The sequence below is a fragment of the Peromyscus californicus genome, unplaced genomic scaffold (genome assembly GCF_007827085.1).
Source record: "Peromyscus californicus insignis strain IS unplaced genomic scaffold, ASM782708v3 Scaffold_10__1_contigs__length_136768540, whole genome shotgun sequence".
NCBI lineage: Eukaryota > Metazoa > Chordata > Mammalia > Rodentia > Cricetidae > Peromyscus > Peromyscus californicus.
In genome coordinates, this window is record NW_026294391.1 from 65,656,214 (window position 1) to 65,676,810 (window position 20,597).

The 20,597-nt window shown below is 33.9% G+C and overlaps 1 long non-coding RNA gene across 1 annotated transcript; it reads right to left on the reverse strand.

Annotated features, from left to right (window-relative positions):
- Positions 1-290: 290 nt before the first annotated feature.
- LOC128108343 (uncharacterized) lies at positions 291-15,384 on the reverse strand. The gene is made up of 3 exons (XR_008217441.1): positions 11,935-15,384; positions 9,128-9,296; positions 291-1,331 (listed from the first exon to the last, which is right to left on the reverse strand). It is a non-coding gene; the product is annotated as an uncharacterized LOC128108343 (long non-coding RNA).
- Between the last annotated feature and the right edge of the window lie 5,213 nt (positions 15,385-20,597).

A 20,597-nucleotide genomic window follows, 5' to 3' on the forward strand; every position in this document is an offset into this window, starting at 1 on the left:
ATTTTAACTACATAAAAGCATTTATTTTTTACTTTGTATGTATTAAATGCATCTGCCTTTAACTCTTTAAACTTTTCCATAAAATTTAGACATTTTAGACATTATCCAGGCATGAACATCTGTGCATTTCTAGTCACAGACATATAAGACAGTAAACAATTTAATAATATAAAATTGTTGTTTATTTAAACAGTGTTGTTATCCAACACAGTTTTCTTTTGGTTAAACAAAGTCATAAAGTTATGTTCAGAAGGCTTCAAAACAAGCAGATTAAAAAACAAACAAAAATCTTAACTCTATGAAGGATCAGTTCTTTATTTAAAAAGAATAAGATTTGGTCCTTATCTAATCAAAAGCTTAACCAAGTTTTCAGAAAACAAACACAAACATCTACTTAGAAAAAACAGAAGTCTGGAATTTGTGAAAATTATTAAGATCATCTAAAAACTTAAGATGACTTTTACTACTGTAAACATTTGAGTTTTCCTTTGTTAAATAAGTACATTAAATGTCAACCTGACAAAATGCTTTAAATAACCTATTAAATTATAATTAATTGATTCATATAACCTTTTCTAAGATTTTTTCCTTCAATAACCTGTAATTCATTCAGACATTGTACAAATTTATAGTCTTACTTTGGGTTCTGTCTTGATTTTTTTCCATTTAAAATAGTTGAGTCATTTTCCTCAAGAAAAACTATCTTATTTATTTATAAAATCTCCTTTCATCCAAAAGACACTTTTCTCAATTAGCCTATCTTATGAAAAACACATTTCATTTCTGTAGTTTTCTTATATCTTTGCTTTCTATTTGCTATTTAGTCTTTACATGTTTAAATTTACATTTTGAAATAAACCTTTAAAAATTTCTGAATTTGGACAAAATATTCCCTTTTAAATAAAAATCTTTTACACTTTCTAAAAGTTTTCTCACTAAAACATGTTTTCTTTATTCTTCACATATAGAATTACACAAGTTAATGAGAATTGTAAATTTTAGTAATATTATGTTTTAATGACAACACATGAAGAAAGCAGCTTTGCAAATTTCCAACAATTTACTTACTTTTTTTTTTTATTAACTGGTCAATGATGCTATATTTTACATATATTAACTCTTTAATCTTTGTAATTATTAAAATCTACAATCTAAGTAAAGTTATTTTCAATGGACAAAGCAACTCTTAATATATTAGATAAGTTGAATGAGACCATGCAATGATTATTAAATAGTTAGGTTGATATTTGCAAATGGTATGTTATACAGCTGCAGAGTACTGCGCAGTTGTTGTCATAGATGGTATGATGTTTTGAGGAAGATCTTTAAAGCTGTGAAAAGGAACAGAGAGGAATGGTAAGTTATGTCTCTGAGCCCTTAAATTCATCTTCAAACAAATATATCTGATTATCCCTTTTATTTATCATGGAGTTACCTAAAACATTTTATTTACACAATGGACAAAAAAGGTGTTTAAAACCACTTTTATAGTACAAAGAACATGACAAGGAGTCAGAGTTTTCGGGTTTCAGTTCTGTATTCTCCCACTTACTAGCTAAAATTCTGGTTCTTTTCCTTAGAAGATTACTAGGAGCATCAAATAAGATAATGAGCATAGCAAAGCCTTTTGATATGCCTCAGGCTGACTCTGTATGTCAGCAGAATAGGTGGCCTCTACATAATAAGTTGATGAACTCAATGCTGGAAGATGTCTTAATGCTTATAGCAAGTCTCCTCAAAACCCATGTGAAATGCCAAGAAGGTATGAAACGTCTTCTATTCTAATTTTGGAAGGTAAACACATGGGATCCCCAGAGCAAGGTAACTAGCTAGACTAGGCATATCAGCAAGATCTGAGTATGGAAGAAAGACCCTGCCTCAATGAATAAGGTAGAAGGGAGATACAGGATGATTCCTGGCACCATCCTCAGTTCTATACATATATAGTCACACATGTGCCTGTGAACACAGATGTGCAACACACACACACACACACACACACACACACACACACACACACACACACACACACTCCCATTAGCCCATCCTAGCATAAAATGAAAGTTTTTTTTCTATTATTCTGCTACCTGAAGTTCCTATGCCAAATTTTTCACTGTTCCTTACTCTTTTGGACAAAGGGAATGCTTAAAATCCACTGGCAAAAGATTCCAAGAGGTAAATTAAACCAGAACTAACAATTCACATTTTTATATGAAGTGATTTGTCAAATTAACAACTTATGATCCAGCAGAAAGAAACATGGTCTATGTTGGTGAATATGAAGAAAAAATTGAAGGAGGAGAATAATAATTCCTTTGGTCATCATTTTATACTTATTCAGTTTCCAAAGTGCTTTCATTTTTACCTGTTTCTAATATTTCCAGTATACAGAAATGTTGAAATGTAAACCTCTTAATCCAGAAGAATGTTTTTCTTACCCTTGCTAGATAAGTTAAATGTAATTCTGACTTTGCGTTCAATTGATTATTCCTGGTACTTAATTTTAGATAGTCCTGATTTCAGATAACCTCTGTTTCTTATTATTTGTTTTCCCCTGCTGAAAATAGGGTCCGGAACTTACATAATAGTTGCCAACATATTTCTGAAATACATAAATGATTTGCTAGTTCAAAAGGAGCAGTGGAGATGACTAAGCAGAAGTGGGACACTGACATAATTTGGACACCATTCAAACAGGAAGAAGTGATCATTACATAAAAGTTCCTCAAATGTAAAGTCATTTTGCTTTTCAAAAGTGAACCTCTTATGCTCTCTCTACAAAAAGGCAATCCACTAATAGCTACCTACAACTCATACTTGCCCAAACTAAACCTAAAGAAGTTTATGTGATATCTTAGGTTAAGTGCAGAAAGCATTACACTTGTCTGATTTTCATCCAATATTCTTTTGAGACAGAGACTAAAATTTATTTCAAATTCTGCAAGTGCATATCAAAAGTAGAAATCTATTCATTAATTTTATCATTTGAGAAGCAATACAGAAAATGAAATATAGTTTGAGGGTTTAAAGAGATGGCCCACTAGTTAAGAGCTTTAGCTGCTCTTGCAGAGGTCCTGGATTTTATTGCCAGCATTCACATGGTGGCTAACAAATGTCTGTAACTTCTGTTCCAGGGAATCTGATGCCCTCTTCTGCCCTCTGTGGGCACCATGAATTAATGTGGTGTACAGGTTAGACATGCAGGCAAAATACTCATGCACATAAAAAAAAACCATGAGAAACATAGTTTGAATGTATTCTTAATTTTATTACTAACCTTTTAATAAAAATTTTAATAAGCCCTGTAAATTTTGTCTGACCAATGTGCATACACACACACACACACACACACACACACACACACACACACACACACACACACACACATTATGATTTGAGAAAAAGTAGAATACAAATATTATGTTCCTAAAAGCACATTTTCTCATCCCATGGTCTAGCCAGTGCAAAGATTCAATGCAATAGGATCATAAAATCCAAAGATAAAATGCGTATATGAGGTTAGCCTTATCCCAAGTCACTGGAAATTGGAAAGCTAGTCTGATCTGTGGATAGAATCTGATCCCTGACTATATGCTAAGCTAGCTACTCCTTGGAATACAGGTCGTCCAAGGACAAGGAACACTAACAGGCTATGTGGTCTAATCTGCAAAATTCCTCTCCTAGTGGCAAGCAGTGCTGTGAAGGAGTTCTGTGCAAAGAATAAGCATTCTTGCTCCAGCCACCTACTACCGTAACTTCTGAGGAGTACTGTGGAAAGGAGATGCATTGTTTGAATTTTGGCAGATGTATACTAGAGAAAATAAGTGCTATGAATAGTAGTGGACTCCACTCTCCCTTCAACTGTCTGAACAGATTTATCATTGGTGTTATATGTTCTCTTCTCTTACTTCTAAGTTTGTGGCTCTCCCATGATAGCTCCCTCTATGTGTGAATAAACCTTAGGTCTTACACATCCCTTCTGGCTATTTCTCCACAACTTACTTGACTGCTCTAATGCAGTTTGGGTGTGGATACTAAATCTGAGTAAAAACATTCATATATTTTAGTTTTTCTTTGTAGTTTAACGAAATGATAATTTCATAAACTTACATTGTACAATTTGGTGGCTTTATATGTGCTTGTTTACAGTATGAAATAATAAAATCAAAATACTCAATAAATCTATCTCTTTATGTGCTTATCTGTTTTAGGGTTAATACATTTCAAATCTAAACAATTTAAAAATATATAATACATCATTACTTATATTTCCAAGTCTGTGCAATTGATTACCAAACCATATTTCTCCTGCCTAACTGAATCTTTGAACTCTTAGACTAGTCTTTCCATATCCAACCCTCTTTTATCATTGTTGTTGTTTTTTGTTTGTTTCTTTTGTTTTTTTGTTTTTTCAAGACAGAGTTTCTCTGTGTAAGCTTGAATGTCCTGGAACTCATGCTGTAGACCAGCCTGGCCTTGAACTCAGTGATCTACTTGCCTCTGCTTCCTCAGTGCTTGGACTAAAGGTATGTGCCACCACTGCCCAGCGTCCAGCCCTCTTTTCAAGTCTCTAGTAATGATTATTATACTCTCCTCTTCTATGAGTTCTAAGTTTATAGATTCCACATAGAAAGTGAGGTCATGTGGTATATATACATATATATATTTATTTGGCTATACCTGCTTTATTTCTTTTTGGCTCATTTCTTCCAAGTTCATTTATGTTGTCTGAAGTGAAAGGATCTCTCCCTTTTGAAAAAATAATATTCAATATGTATATATCCCACAGTGTGATATCACTTCATATCTGCCAAAATGTTTTTTTATCATATGACAAGAATTAGCAAGTATATGAAGAAATTGAGACTCTTGTGCACTAATGATGAATATGTAAATGATGTACTGTCATTATAAAAGGGTATAACAAATCTCAATGATATCAAAAATAGAATTCCTGGCAATCAAAATCTACAATATATCTTACATCATTGAAATGAGTATGCTGAAGAGGTACTAGAACTTCCATGTTCCTCACAGCACTGATCACAAGAAGAAGCAAGATACAGAGGTGACAATCATTACAAGATTAAGGAAAGATATTCCTTAGCAACGTTTTTATCATTATCAGATTGCAACATGATAGAACTTATTTTTTTCAATTTGGTTAGACATTGGGATAAAGTTCTACTCAGTAGAAAATTAAAAACTAATCTAATTGTGTGCTTAGTAAATTTTTTTAATCTTAATTACTAGAGGGTATGGGATGGTCTGTATGTCAAATGTGTTGCTGATTGGTCAATGAATAAATCACTGATTGGTCAGTGGCCAGGCAGGAAGTATAGGCGGGACTAACAGAGAGGAGAATTGAGAGAACAGGAAGCTGGGTGGGAGAGACACTGCCAGCCGCCATGATGACAAGCCGCATGTGAAGATGCCGGTAAGCCACGAGCCATGTGGCAAGGTATAGATTAATGGAAATGGATTAATTTAAGCTGTAAGAACAGTTAGCAAGAAGCCTGCCACGGCCATACAGTTTGTAACCAATATAAGTCTCTGTGTTTACTTGGTCGGGTCTGACGGCTGTGGGACTGGCAGGTGATAGAGATTTGTCCTGACTGTGGGCCAGGCAGGAAAACTCTAGCTACATTAATCCTCATTTTACACTGGTAAATTTGCTTGAGAGTTCCTATTCTATTTCACATACCATTCCTAGTGAAAAATGAATATGCATCTGGCAGAAATAGGTCGTATGTCTAACATACAGAAGACTCTGGTTTGTATCCCCAATGTGGTAATTAAGGGAAAGAAGAAAGAAGAAACAAAAGGTGAATTTGGAGTAATCTGAAAAACTCAGTTAAACAATAATGATTAAAAATAAATAGTTATTTTCTGTAGATAGTTGTCTAGCTGCTAAAATGATAATGCAACACCCAAGGATTTCTGATAATGTTAAAAAAATAAGGTTTTTCCAAATTTAGCAGATCAATAAATATTTTAAACTAAACTATGAGAAATTAATGTCATACATAAATTTCTGAATTGCAATTTGAATGATGATTTGGCTTTTAGGTATTCATATAATATTAAATTGAAAATACAGATGCAATGTTTACATGAATATCCAATTACATTTTATAATGTTAAATGTATAATATTTAATGCTGCTTATATCCCTAGAGATTGGTGGAGAAAGAATATGAAAACACTGCTGTTTAATAAATAATTACAAAGTAATCCACTGATAGTGAAGAAAAGGCAAGAAAGGTTAAATAAACGAAAATTTCTGTACATACAATCTTTCTTACATTAAGTTCCTGTACCTAGAGAACACAATTTCTGGGTGTTAGATTTGATTTTCTGATCTGGGCATTAAATATTTACTTCTAATTATAGCCTTATGTGAGACACAAACAAAAACTAATTTACATTATTAATGATGCAAGAAATGTGCTGTTTAGTCTCTTAAGATTTGTAGTAAAGGGGGACACATGTCAGAGATTTACTTTACCCCCTTTTTCCTTTTGAAATCAAGTTTAAAATGATAAAACTTATTTAATTAACTACTTAGGAATTACATATTTCTGCCAACTAGAAAGTAAAGAGGGGATATTGTCTGAGATGGGTCTGGGACTACAAAGGTTCCATTTTCAGGCTTAGCGTCTCAAGGGGGAAATCAAAGGCTTCTTTTCTTTCAACAGTTTGGGGGAGATGATATTTGGAGATGTTGACAGCTGCCAAACTGCAAAAACAGTAAAGGAGCTCCCTCCCCCCAGCGAAATTTCTGGTTTTTATCTGCAGCAGTGTGTTTGTCTGGTCCTTTATTCTTTCATGATTTTGTTTCTTGAAAGAGATAGCTTTCTAAGAATGTTCGCCATTCTCCTAGCTGTAAAAGAACAAACCAGTATTTCCAGTAACATTTACCAGGCATGCTTTCCTTCAATTTCTTATTTACATGTAGTTTTAGTTGAATGACTATAGATAGCTCAATACTAACCAGCCTGAAAGTCTAATTTTCATGCAAATGAAAGAAAAATCACAGAATAAATAACTCACTACTTTAATCTAGTGGGATGAGTTTTTTTATAAGTAATTCTATTATGTTGCTTAATGGCACATTGCAGTATCTGAAATATTTACACTCTGATTCTAGACTCTAGAAGATACTATGCCTTGATTAAAAGAAGTATCCGGTATCTAAATATTGGTTCTTACTGATGTACAATGTTTGGAGGTTTCAAGTATTAGAATGCTTTATGTAACAGAAAATTGAAACACAAAAACATGATTTACTGTTTTATTTGTGTGTGTGTGTGTGTGTGTGTGTGTGTGTGTGTGTGTGTGTGTGTGTGTGTGTGATTATTCCTCACTTTAGAATCAATAAGTTAGTTTTGGATTGTTGAAACTCAAGAATAATAGATACAGTGAGAATTTGGTGCACGCATTCAGCAAGAATTTACTAGATGTTACCTCTGGATAAGTGATTTATAGTCACTCAATCTTGATTACTTTACCTATAAAATATGAATAATAATATCATTTGCCTCATATGATTCTCAAAATCGAACTCAAAACTTATGCCAAGTACATATTGCATTAAGTAGAACATAGCACCTGATGAATAAATAATTATTATCATTTCTGTTCCTTGGTTATAATGCTATAGATAGATGTAGAGCCTCCTACAATTGGTTGTCTAAAACTAAGGGATTGACTCTAGAAAACATATGCATAAATGCAACAATAAATAGGCCATGAATTTCAGAAGGAGAGGGGCACAAGAGGAGTTGGGAAGTTGGAGGGAGTAGAGAGGAGAAAATGCAGTATAAAAATAAGAAATTTTAATTAAAAAAACACAATCACTTAAAACTTGATTCTTGATTGTTTTCATTCTGATTGGAGAAATGGAAAGATTTTTCAACTTTGATTGCTAGGCTTATTTTGTTGTTTTTAACATGTATTTCAGCTGCTTGTGAACTGAAAATTACAGAAAGACAAAGTTGAGGGTTTTTTTTTAAAAGCAATATGTTTCAGCAGTGATGACTCTTATAAACCTGATCTATGAGTACTGACATATAATTTGATGTATTTACCAACTAATAAGCACAGAAAAGCATATCTAGCTAAAATTGGCAACATGAGTTTTATGTTTTCCCTTGGTGAAAGGGATTTAAATGGCAAGAAGATAGGAGTTATGTGATTGGTTATCTTAAATATTAGTAAACATTAGGATAATATAAGTAAAGATATTGGAAGAATTATGTTTTAAAGTTGGCATTAGTTCTCAAGCCTCTGGAAAGCAACTTCATTCAATCGTTCCAATTATTTTAAAATGTGTACTAGAATACACGTTTTGTTGTTTTTGATACTTTTAATTTTAGAATAATTTAAGACACAAAAATTAGACTAGTATTATAGCCGCTAAAATCTAACATCATGTGTGACAACATTAGAACAATAAAAATCAAGATGTGAGCATGTATAGAGTACTCTCATCTACAAACATTATGCAAGTTTTCTAACTGCCCCCTAAACTTCTGTATGTATTCTAATATCAAATCTTGTATTACAAATTCTATTAATCATCATGCCTCTTCACTCTCTCTTTGTCTTGGTTAATTCCCCAGCATTTCTTTTCTTTCATGACTTCAACAAATTTAAGGAATAGATACTAGTCATTTTCATTTTGTGCAATGGTTCCTAGTGCTGGAATTCAGTTTGTCCATTTATTTTGAAATCCCAGAAATAATATATATTGAACTTTTAGTGCAACTGTTATTGTTATGTCTACTTATTGGTTTAGTTAATCTTTAATAATTGGCTGAAGTAGTATCTGTCAGGTTTGAGCAGTGCAAATTTTCTATTTCTCCTCTTGTTTATGCATCTATTCTTAAGAGAAACTGTTTTACAGCAGACTTCCTGGTGTTGTGGCTATAACAGTCCTCCCACTCTCCCTTTCATAATGTTCCCTGACCCTTAGATTCAGGAGATGTGATGCAGATGCATCCATTGAGGCATAGATTTCCATTATCTATTGATTTCTGCGTTGTGTTCAGTTGTGGTTTTCTGTGATTGTCTCCATTTGCTGTAAAGAAAAGCAACTTTGATGAGGGGTGGTAGTTACACTTACCTGTGAGTATGATGATAAGAGTTAGAATGCAGTAATTAATTATGCTGCTCTAGTAAATGGAGGTAGTAGATTCTTTTCTATAGACCATGATCTCACTAGCCAGGGGAAGTTAGCCAGGTTTCCAGTACCAGGCATGATTTCTGTCCTGTTGAGTGAATCCTAGAAATGGCTACAAAAACAAGACAAGAAAAATGGCAATATCAATGGACATGTGAAAGAGGGAAAATTTTGTGGGGTCCCACCCCAGACAAAGAACTGCAGGCAACTAATGACAGCTGGCAGAATGAGATTTAGCTTCTCCCCAGGAATAAGCCCCCGTATTGAAATCAGATACACAAAAAGATCAAAAAGTTTCACAGGTTGTATTTATACATAATTGTACATACATACATATGTAACAGCAATAATCAAAGAAAGAAGGGCTATGGAATTAATAGTGGCGGGAATATGGGAGGGATTCAAAAGAGGATAGATGGGAGGGCAGGAGGGAGGAAAGGAAGGGAGGAAAATGATATTCAATTCCAGTTAAAACATTTTAAAAAATCACAAATGTTTCTATTTCTCTTCTGTGATTACTAGGCACCTTCTAGGATCCATTGAAGCCACAAAAAGTTTATATTTCTCATAATAGAATTGCTATTAATTTTATCATATGTTAATGACACTTGACTAAGAATTGTGGTACTTACCAGTGATGATATCTCTTTGCATCATTCATTATACACTTACTGTTTGTAATTCTACTGAAAATATGCTTCCTATTCTCCATTTACTTGCCTATTAAATTGTTCATTGAAGTAGCATATACACATTATTTTACTGTATGAATTATAATCTATATTATCAACATTTTTTCCAATTCTTTTTTTGAAATTGAGCACCAATTCAAATTGGATACATAAGACAGATCTCAGTATTATTTACCATTATTTTAAGAAAAAAAGACAGGCGGTGGAGGCACACACCTTTAAGCCCAGTTGTCGGGAGGCAGAGGCAGGTGGATCTCTGTGAGTTCCAGGCCAGCCTGGGTTACAGGGTGAGTTCCAGGAAAGGCGCAAAGCTACACTGAGAAACCCTGTCTCAAAAAAACAAAAAAAGAATAAAAGAAACCAAGAGTTTTATTAAATTAAATTAAAATGTAGGCAACTTTATTTGCATTCTTTTCAGGAGCCACAAATGAAAAGATGGGATTTTTTTGTCTTATGGGGGAGAGGAGAGGAGGGGAGGAGAGGACGGGGGAGGGGATGGGATGTTTTTAATTATGAACCAAACACTGGGAATCTCTTTGTAGCTTAGGTGATAATATACTCTCAATAAGTTATTCTTATTCCTTTATCTGAATAGGGAAAGCATTAGTGGAATGAGGATGCATATATTGTGAGTTCCTGTCTCAAAAAAGATATAATACAATATAGATCTGGATTTTAAATTTATTTTATAGATCAGTTAAATCAATTTAAAAGAATATACTTAAAACAGGTTTGATATTTTGTAAGAACATCGTGTACTTACAGAATTATGCTTCTTTTCCAATAAAATATTATGGTTTTAATTAATAATTTGTCAATTTATAAGAATGGCAACATTCTATTAAGTTACAATATACTTTCTTCACTAATAAATTAAGAATAACTACTTTAAAATTATGGTTAAAAAAGAAAATTGATGTTCTATTATTATTAAAATCCTTTATACAAGAGCAATTAATTCTTCATTGCTTACCAGAAAGGACACACTCGATTTACAGATTATTTCAATATATCTAAATGACAATATGAATGTCATTATCAGTTGTTTTAATTAAACAGCATTCTTCCCCCATATTACTGTGAATATAGTCTAGAAGCTTCTACTGTCAGTTAATTTCTGAAAATTTTCATGAAAACTAAAATATTTAATTAAATGCTACTTTTTTGCAATGTTGGCTTTGCTAGAATATAGGGTGACAGCATCATTAATCAGCTTCTTTCATGACATAAGATTAACTTTTATATTGAAACAAATGTGTTGTTCATGTGCAATCAAATCTTCATTTATACTTTGTGGGAAATTTGAAATCAAATGCATGTCTAAGACTGAGCTCTCATTAAATAGTTTGATCATATAGAGTTTGGAGCTATTTAGAAGGCCATGTACTCCACCCTAGATTTCAAAGGGAACTTAAATCTTTTTAATTCTCAAAGTTCTCAAGAACTTTAATTTAGCGTAACAAACACTGTTTCCACTAACTGGTTTAATTTTCACATGCTGAGTACCAGACTTCCAGAAAAAGATCATGTGTTTTGCCAGAGTTCAGTCCAGTGGCAGATTAGATTTTAATTTGTCTTATATCTAAATTGCTACTAATTCATAGATACATTGCCTAAGCAGAAATATTTTGGTCTCCAAGAGTTCACAGTATAGAAAACAATTGATAAACCATATGCAAGGTTTAAAAAGTTTTTGATGCCTGTATCCAAATGCAGATGTTGCCAAACTGTACGGAGCCCACCACACATTTTCTGTCTTGTAAACAGCATCTGGACCCCAGGAAAGAGAAGAAGGAAGTGATTTGCATCTGGCTCAGGCAATTCAATATGAATGACTAGAAAATGTGAGAGTAGTAGCAAGCTGTACATTGTCAGCAATGAGAAAAACAAGGAATGAGCATGTGTAGTACATTTTACATACTTTACACTATCCTGTTCCCATGTGAGTCAACATTCCTGTGGGCTAAGGAAGCTTCCCATTTTTGAATCATGATGACTGAGACATGGGTTTATTTCAGATATTTCTTCAGATTTTCTTATGTTAAATGAGAAATATACCTGTATTTCATAGATAGCTATCTTGAGGAAAACTCCTGAGAGGGTGGAGAAGAGCAATGTGGAGATTGACATGCCAGAATTATTGACAGCTGTTTAGCAGGTGTATCAAGAAAGTCTGGATTACAAGATCTGTGGCTAGACCTCCTTTATCCTCTGACATTCTGCTTCCTGGAAACGCTGGAGGCATCTTAGTACATAAATAGGGAAGCAAGAGTAGTCATTTTTAGAAGAAATGGAAAACATTTGAAAGAGCTCAAAATCCTATTTATGTTTTGAAACAAATTCCAATCCTGTTTGTTTGTTTGTTTGTTTGTTTGTTTCCAGGATTTTTCCAGGCTACTCTGACCCAAATGCCTGTGCCCTCCTTAGAACTTCTCTGGAACATATTGCTTTTACCCCACATTGTGATGAAGACAACCACATTGCTTTAAAACAAATTGTCTTTTTCTACATTTCTATATTTTTGTATTATTTAAATTGTTACATTTTTACATTTCTATCTCTACATAGTAGACTCCTTGAGCTAAAGTTTCTCATTCATGTGAGTACCTCTCAAGAGTTTTTGAATAAGTTTTGTATCTAGAAACTATTGGACTGATTGAGAATTATAAGAAATTAAGAAATACGGAAAGTACCAAGAAGAAAAGATTTATTGGATATTCTAATGGAACTGAGTTAGTCAAATACACTAATGTACATAACATAAAGGTATGGCCTTTAGGGTATCTACTTGATTACTTTATTAAATATGTTTTCATTTTTAGTTACCAGTGTTAATTATTACCACATTCAATTTTAATTTAAAAGTTAGTTTCCTCTGGCAGTGACCCTGAAGCAAGCTGAGCAATCCACTAATTGATTCTAAACTCTATTTTAATTACCCTCGTGTTCTTTTCTTCAAATCACAGAAACATCTTAAGAATTCTGCCATACAAATGAACTTTTTTCTACATGCATTATTTCAGGTATTTAAAAATTGGTCAAGATACCTTTCATTTGTTAGATAAAATTCTCAAACAAAAACTATGTGCTTTTTTTCAAATATCTCCTTTCCACAGTTATCGTTACTTGTGAGGCAAAGAATATTGAAGAAAAAATACAATTCAATAAATTTTAACATTCACCAATAAAGAAGCAATAGCTATTAAGATTATATATCATCTTAAGACTTGTTTTATGATTGTATTCACTAATTTATATGTTAATTCTTTTGTTTCTGATATTTGTCCTATGAAATGGTTACTCTTAGTCCCATTTTAGGATGAAAATATGGGCACAGGACTAGAGAGGTACACAGCCTTATAGCTAGGATTCAAATCTGTTTTCCTAACTACAGATTCAAAAACCTTAACTACTTAAGTCATTCTAAAATGAATCACACAAAGGTGATCATCATTTGACCTTAGTAATGAATCATTGGGTATGACAGAATCAAAGATATTTTGTTCAGCAAGGCAAAGACAGGAAACTAGACAAAACAGTAAAAGACTGAATGTTGATTGAAAGATTGACAGAAAATATGGACTCAGATATAGGAGCTAAGGTAGTCTAGTCTAAAAGACAGAAACTTGCCAATACAATGCAATAGAGTTAAGGAAAATGAAAATACTTACCTCGGGTCTGAATTGATGTATATTAATTTAGTACTTTGAAAATTCATTGACTTGACCTTGATACATAGATAGTAATCAATGTTATCCATTATTAATCACTATTATTGATTAAATGCAGGTAATAATACATAACAAAGATATGGGGTTCAATTTGCCATGAAAATCTGAAATCTGGTCAGATAATTAGATTGAGATAATTATGAGATGCTTGAAGTTTAGACCCCAAAACTATACACTTTCAAATGAAGAGGTTAGGACCTTTTATTAAGTCAACAAATAAAAGATTCATACATAGAAAATGAATACAGAGTCCAGTTAACAAAATTCAGGAACAATTGGTACCAAATAAAAATGGGATTTGATCCATGACAATTCTTTATAGGTCTATCTTATATTGATCCAAGATTACTCTTAGGAACTGGGGACAGGAGGTAATTTTGTGGGCTGAGTGAGTCCTAATTTCACAAGTACAAAAGTCCTGAAGCCAAAAATTAACTAACTAGTCATATCGCATTTTTTCAAGTATACCAATCTTTGTGTTCTACCACAGTTCAAACTGACAAGCTAAATCTGAGTTGAAAGATACACAGTTATTAGTAAAAATTGCAGAACAAATGTCATGGTAACTCTTATAAAGTTCACTGTGAAGAGAGGAAGGGTCCCTTTAGCTGTAACTCATAATGCTAGTCAAATATACAATCTGTTAGGAAGTCAGGCTGAAGGATCAAAAGAAAGTTCAAGCCAGACCCAGAATAGACAACTACAAGACTGGAGAAGAGAATCTTAGCTTACCAGTACAAAGAGAGACGGGAAGATCTGAAACCATACATGAGAGACAATCTGTGGGCACAAACTTGGTAAATTTAGAGTTTTTCAAATGATACTGAAGACTAAAAGTAAGCAGAAAATTTAGTCACGGGCTGGTGAAAATTTGATTGATTAAACAAGAATTAGTACTAAGAAAGTCAATTTTACTCCTTGAGGAGCTAGGTATAGCAGATGCTATTACAAAAAAAAAATTGAAGATCTTGTATCTGACAGATTAAATGATTTTTCTTCAAAGAGAAATGAGAGTTTGTATAACTCTCTGAAGATGAAATCAGTTCCTTCTTTTTTCTTTAAGGAAAAAAGCAAGCTGACTTATAAATGAAATGGAAAGCAGATCAAGAGTCCAGAGTTTCAATTTCATTTTTTCTATAATGCTGTGACTTTGTATAAGAAATACAACTTCCATTTTCCAGCTGTAAAATAAGGACAATAGTTAAGCCCTTACTCCCATTGCAGGAGATTATTTGTAAGTAAAAAATAGTTTGTGTATAGCTAATTTCAAAAGAAAATGTAAGCCTGAAGGAAACAAACAAACAAAAAAGTAGAATTTTTATAATTGTGTAAGTTCTGTTACAGGTACAGGAGGAAAGAATCATACTATTGAGTGCTTTTTTAATTTAATCCTTTGCATAATAATAAAATGTTATATTTTAAAAATCCTAAAACATTATCATAAAGTAAAGTAAAACATCAAATGCTAAGTAATAAACACTATAGATATTCTCAATATAGGGCAAAGAGCTTGGCTTAGAACATTCTCATGTTAAAGTGAAGCTTTAGGAATATGTAAATGGAAGGCATATGCGAAAGGCTGACCCAGATTCTACTTTAATAAGAACTACAGAGTGAAAAAAAGGTTGTTCCAAGGAAACAAATAGAAAGTCTGAAAAAAAAATGTTCAAGGACAGTGGACAAGTATAAGGTGAGAGAAACTGTTTGGGATCATTCACATGATTCTCAAGTCAGTCAAAATTTTAGGCCAATGAGACTCCCTGGAATTATTTTTCTTACTGTAATGGTTAGTATTATTTGCCAATTTGAGATACTATAGACTCATGTGGGATGGACTCATGTGGGAAGGAAGTCTTTTTTTTTTTTTTTGGTTTTTTGAAACAAGGTTTCTCCTTGTAGTTTAATGCCTGCCCTGGAGCTTGCTCTGTAGACCAGGTTAGCCTTGAACTCACAGAGATCTGCCTGGCTCTTCCTCCCAAGTGCTGGCATTAAAGGTATGCGCCACCACCGTTTGGCGGGAAGAAGTCTTAAAGGGGGATTGTATACATGAGGTTGGCCTGTGGGCATGTCAATGGGAGATTATTCTGATTGCATTAAGGTTGGAAGACCCACTTGCTGTTGGTGGCACCATTCCACCAGAAGGGGTTTCTGGATTGAGTTAAGAGTAGAGAAAGCAAACTCAGCACTGGCATGCATGCTTTAATTCATTGTTCCCTCCTCTTGACTGTGGAGGTGATGTATAAAGATTCTTCAAGTTCCTACTACCTTGACTTCCATTCAATAGTGGACCATAACGTAGAATGGTAAGCCACATGAGTAAACCCTTTTGTCCTTATGCTGATTTTGTCAGGATATTTTACCACAGCAACTGGTAAAGAAGCAAAGACTCCCACAACCATCATCTTCTTGGATTCAGATTACTTCCTCAAGAGAGATTCCTCACACTTCATGGTATAAGTCTTCCTACAATATCTTGATCACACTCATAGTTTTCATTTTTTAATAATTTTAGCATTGCTTATCTCTCCCATTAGAATATGTATTCCATGAAGGCAGAAACTCTGTGAGGTTTTCATTAATATTGTATCTTCAGTGTTTAATATAGTACATGTTATTATTAACTATTCTTTGAATAAAAGTACTAATAACTTTATAAAACTTATAAAATCTCTGTAGCATATCAGCATGTATTAGTATATGTTATTTGGAGCCCAGTTTATAACACAATTCTTGCACCATAGGCCCAGGAAACATTATGATAAAGAGGACAGAAAGACTGTAAGTGCTAGAGGACATGGAAGTTGTGGTAGTTTGAATGAAAGTGGCCCCTGTAGGCTCAACGGGAGTGGTGCTATTAGCAGGTGTGGCCTTGTTGGAATAGGAATGGCCTTGTTTGAGGAAGTGTGTCACTGAGGGTGGACTCTGAGGCTTCAGATGCTCAAGTCAGGCCTAGAGTCACTCTCTCTTCCTTATGTCTGCCAATCCAGAGATAAAATTCTCAGCTATCTCTCCAGCACCATGTCTGCCTGTGTGCCACCATACTCTCCACCATGATGATAATGGACTAAACCTCTGAAACTGTAAGCTAGCCCCAATTAAATGTTTTCTTTTATAAGAGTTGCTGTGGTTATGGTGTCTCTTGACAGCAATAGAAACTGTAACTAAGACAGAAGTTGGTGTCAGGGACTGTGATATGGCTGTGACAGGCTGAACCACACTTTTGTTTGGAGAAATGCAGAACACTTTGGGACTTTGGGTTAGAAAAGCAGTTGAACACTTTAAACTGGGTTTAATGAAATGGAATTCTGAATGGTGGGCTACATTAGATGGTCATATAATTCACTGCAAAGAAATGGCATTTGGACAAATACAAAGTCATCCAAATGAAGATCTCAGTGAAGCACAGCCAGGAGAACAGAAAATACAAAGGTCACAAAATAAGTATGTGTTTGAGTAAAAGCAAGGAACCTTTGCTGCAGGCATACTGTGTGTAAGATGGAAACCAGGGTTAGAAGAGCTTAGAAAGGTAAGTAAAGGTCAAATTGTGAAAGGTGATACACTGTTTATATCTAATTCTAAATGCAATGGCTTGAGGTTCACAGGGTTTAAGTAGAAAAATGCAACATCATACTTTCAGTTTTGCACAATGGACTAAATTCTCTGCAAAAAAGAGACTGGACCAACAATAGAAAAATACGAGCAATCCTGAAAGTTATGTTGGTAGTTATGGAGATGATGCAAAGTTTTAAAGATTTAGAAGAGTATGGTTTTATTCCATTTGTTTGAGCTGCTATAGTAGTAGCTTTAGACAGGTAACATAAGTAATAGAATTTTATTTTGAGACTCACCTGAGGAGAAGTCTAAGGCTAAGATGCTAATAACGTCAATATGTGGTAGGGGCACATGTTCTAGTTCACAGTGACAACTTCCAGCTGTGCCCTTATGTGTTAATAGAGGTAAGTAGTCTCAGGTTTCTTTCTGAATTTTTATTTTATTTAATTAAAAATATTAAGTATCATATTTATTCAGTATAATGTGACACACATATGCATTGCACAATAATTGAACCAAGCCATAACCCTACATGGTCATTGAACTTTTTGTCATAAGATAATTGAAAATCTAATCAACTTTATTATAGTATTTTCTGATTGCGTTCTGTTATATTCTTCACTAATTTTTTGAAATATTTGAAAGAATCAACTTGAAGTGTTTTTATAAAATATTTCATGTTTTACATTATAATATAATACCATTTACCCCTTCCATTTTATCTCTGTAAATTTTCCCATATATTTCTTTTCCTTGCTTTCTTTGAAATTCATGGGCTCTTTTTCTTTAATTGTTGTTGTTGTTGGTGGTGGTGGTAGTGGTGTGTGTGTGTCTATGTGTCTGTGTGTATTCCTAAATATATAAATTCAATCTGCTCAATTTGTATTCTGATCATTATTTGTATGTATATATTTTCAGACATAAACATTTGATATTGGACAACCAATTAGTATCCTCTTCTCCAAGGAAGACTATGTCTCCCATACCCAGTATTCCGTAGTTGCCTGTAGTTCTTTGTCTAGGGTTGAGTCTTATTGAACTTTTGGTAATGGTTTGAGAGAGTAAGGTCTATAGTGGGAGAGAAAGCAGAGGAGCACAAATGAATCGTGACTAGAGCAGTAGAAGAATGAGGCAGCTGATCAGTATATTACATTGCCCAGGAAGCAAACAACCTGGGACACAGGCCTGACCAGTTCCCAAGGACCCATCTACTCCAGTAGGGCCCCATCTCCCAAATATTCCACAACATTCCAAACTTGTTGGAGACGAAGAGTTCAAACATATGAGACTATGTGGGATTTTCACACCCAAATCACAATAATAATAATAATAATAATAATAATAATAATAATAATAATAATAACCATAGTCAGTATTCTATGCAATAAATCACTGAAACAAATTCTTGTTAACTGAAACCCTGTACTTTATGAGTAGCATGCCCCTTCCCCTATTTATCAACATCCAAAACCTCTCTCACCAATCAATACACATGACACTAATGCCATGTTTTACTCTGTTTCTTTAAGTTTGATGTTTTTTAGATCATACATATCACTGAGAAAAAGATAGTTTTCTTTTTCTGCCTAGCTTATGTTGTTCAGTATAAAATTCTCTAGACTTATCCATGTTGTTAAAACATGATCTAAATTCATTTCAGAGTTTCTGGTGTATTCTTACTGGATAACATCAAATAGATCTGCAATAAACAAATGAAAATAAACACATTCTTACTTTGAGAAGAATGACTTTACCAGAATGTTCTGGCATCAGTGTCCCTCCTCATTTAATATCGGCTATGTGTAAAGTAAAGAGGGATTTGGTACTTGTAACTCTAGTTTGTTTTGCCCTGTTCTGAGAAATCTCATGAAGTTGCCTCCCCTTCCTGTATAGTGCCTTTTCAGGCTTGGGCTGCCACGCCTAGCCAATTTACCACAGCTTCTATCCCAAGTGCTTTTTCACCTCGTTTCTATATCTCACAAGGCAGAAGTAAATGTTTTGAATGAAGTAGAAGTTTTTGAAGATACACCTTGCTAAAATAACTTTGTGAAGGCTAGAGACCCTCTAATTAGATCTGTACCCATTTACATACCTCATTGTTTTCTGTTTCTCTATATGTTTTGGCCATACTTTCAAATAATGGTATGTAGTCTCTTATTAGCAATCTTATTATATGAATTTTAATATCAAAATATTAGTCTTCTTCTTAAACCTTATGGATGTCAGTATATATGTTAGTAAGTAATATTCATTAAAAGGCAGTATGGTCAATGCAGCAGTGTGCATAATTTTCCAGAATGCAGTTGATCTGGAATCTAGTTCTGCTTCTACCTACATCCTATACTTCTATTAAGCAGACCCTTCCTATAAGTCTTAAGTCTACCTATTTGTAAAATGAAGGTGTTAAGCTTAATGATCTCTTAGTTTTCTTTCAGTTAAGAGTTTTTTTAATTTTCCTCAAAATAAATGTGAGACACGTTTAAACTCCAAGTGAAAATTATTAATTCAAGAACTCTATAAATGAACTTGGGTGAATTCTACCAAAATTTTGAGCTGGCCTTGCTATCTGATGGAGGAATCGGGTGAGAGCATTGTGAGTAAAATGATGCAAACATGATTACCAGGGGCATATTTATCCCCCTTAGAAGAACAAACTGTTTTCAAGCACTTTTGAAGCATGCATTTACATCCAAATCCATTTACATACAAATTCCTGATGACAAATAATTCTCAATTCATTACACTAGCTCCCAGAGGCCCTCTACTTGGCAACACTTTGTTAGTCTGGTTTGGGTTGCTGTAGCTCCTTGACTGTAATAAAATTGCCTTTCAAATATTCTATCATTTTTTTAATTAAAATTTTTTTAATTAAAAAAATTATTCAGGCCCCCAATTAGACTGAATTAGCAAGGTTTTGAGTTACCACATTTTTGTTCATTAAGCTCTGCCAAGGCTCTTGCCACTGAATACCAATCTCCAGCTGCGCCCTGGCCTCTTCTCCAACTTACTGAGTGTGAGAAGCACTGTCACTCTCTGGATACCCACTGTGCCAGGGACAAGCACATGGATCTAATCAGAAAGGGCCTGCTCTTGCCCTCCTCAAATCTTTTCTTCCCTTGGTATCTATTAATCCTTCCTATGTATCCTGGCTGACTTCATGGGAATCTTTCCCAGACGTTTCTTCTCATGGGTGTGACAGTTGGTTTGGGAGGAGCTTGGACAGACATGGAAAAACAATCCTGAAAACCACCATATTCCCAAAAGGTAATTAGAAGGTTTCTAGTCCATACTATCTCCAAATGCAGTCTCCAAATCACTTGCATTAGTACTGACTAAAATACTCATTTTAAATTCATATTCTTGGAAACACTGCTAGAACTACTGAATCAGACTATTTCTGAGCTAACCAAAGGTAAATTTTTTTCTATGTTCCTTGGG